The 1,790-nt window shown below is 46.1% G+C and overlaps 1 pseudogene; it reads left to right on the top strand.

The window, feature by feature from the left end:
- Positions 1-492: 492 nt before the first annotated feature.
- On the top strand, positions 493-882 carry LOC118883368 (annotated as a pseudogene).
- Positions 883-1,790: the final 908 nt, after the last annotated feature.

Genomic DNA, 1,790 nt, shown 5'->3' with positions numbered 1-1,790 from the left:
CGAACTCCTGCATTCTTCTTTTTTTAAACATCTTTATTGGAGTATAATTGCTTTTCAATGGTGTGTTAGTTTCTGCTGTGTAACAAAGTGAATCAGTTATACGTATACATACGTCCCCCTATCTCTTCCTTCTTGCGTCTCCCTCCCACCCTCCCTATCCCACCCCTCTAGGTGGTCACAAAGCACCGAGCTGGTCTCCCTGTGCTATGCGGCTGCTTCCCACTAGCTATCTGTTTTACATTTGGTAGTGTGTATATGTCCATGTCACTCTCTCACTTCGTCCCAGCTTACCCTTCCCCCTCCCCATGTCCTCAAGTCCATTCTGTAGTAGGTCTGTGTCTTTATTCCTGTCTTGCCCCTAGGTTCTTCATGACCTTTTTTTTAGATTCCACATATATGTGTTAGCATACGGTATTTGTTTTTCTCTTTCTGACTTACTTCACTCCCGCTTTCTTCTTAACCCGCTGCATCGGATCACCGGTGTGCCCCATCATGTCAGATGCGGCCGCGGACACCAGCTCCGAAATCACCACCAAGGACTTAAGAAAAGAAGGAAGTTGTGGAGGAGGCGGAGAATGGGGGAGAGGCACCTGCTCATGGAAATGCTAACGAGGAACATGGGGAGCGGGAGGCAGACAGTGAGGTAGATGAACAAGAGGAGGAGGAGGAAGGTGACGGTGAGGAGGAGGATGAAGATGAGGCCGAGGCAGCTACACGCAGACGGGCAGCTGAAGATGAAGAGGACGACGATGTTGACGGAAGCGGAAGACCGAGGAGGAGGACTGGACAGCAAAAAAGGAGAAGTTAAACTTAAAGGGCCACCGTGACCTAGTCACCCTCCACTTCCTGTCTCAGGATCTAAACGTGGTCCCCTTCGAGTAGAGCCCCGCCTGCCTGCCCGCCCATGCGGCAGCGCCACCAGCAGATGACACGCGCTCCCCGCCACCCAGCCAGAACCACAACGCAAACTTGCAACGGGAGGAAAAAAGAACCACAACTTACAAGGCCCCGCTTTTTTTCTTAAAGTACTTTAAAAAGGAAATTTTTTTTGTATTTTTTATTTGCATTTTATATTTTTGTACATATTGTTAGGGGGTCAGCCATTTCTAATGATCTCGGATGACCAAACCAGCCTTCGGAGCGTTCTCAGTCCTACATCTGACTTTACTTGTGGTGTGACCACGTTCATTATAATCTCAAAGGAGAAAAAAAAACTTTGTAAAGAAAGCAAAAACAACAACCAAAAAACAGTCTTCTTCCGAGCATTCCAGTAACGTTTTTTGTGTAGGTACTTAGCTGTACTGTAAGTAGTCGGTTTGTATGAGATGGTTAAAAAGGCCAAAGATAGAACGTTTTTTTTTTTTCTTTTTTTGTCTATGAAGTTGCTGTTTATTTATTTATTTATTTTGTCCTGTTTGATGTATGTGTGAAACAACGTTGCCCAACAATAAACCGGAATTTTATTTTTATGAGTTCTAACAACAACAAGAAAAGAGCAGGAATGTGTTACCTGGGTGGAGAATGAGAAGAGCTTTCCTTGTAAATGGACTATGAAACACTGAGGCTCAGAGCTAAGAGGGGGCCGAGCCTGTGAAGGAACTGGAAGAGGAGCGGGATGGCTGCTCTGGAGACAGGCACGGAGGAAGCAGAGTTGAGGCTGGAGGATCGGAAGGCAGGTCACAAGGGCCATATAGATACTGTGAGTGTGGGCTTTATCATGCGGGGCTGGAGGGCTCGAGAAGGGTTTTTAAATCAGTAGAAAATAGTATTATATTACGCAGTAATCAGAG

Source organism: Balaenoptera musculus, chromosome 17, assembly GCF_009873245.2.
Source record: "Balaenoptera musculus isolate JJ_BM4_2016_0621 chromosome 17, mBalMus1.pri.v3, whole genome shotgun sequence".
Taxonomy (NCBI): Eukaryota; Metazoa; Chordata; class Mammalia; order Artiodactyla; family Balaenopteridae; genus Balaenoptera; species Balaenoptera musculus.
The sequence above is the reverse complement of the archived record's forward strand: the minus strand, read 5'-3'. Positions and strand labels throughout refer to the sequence as shown.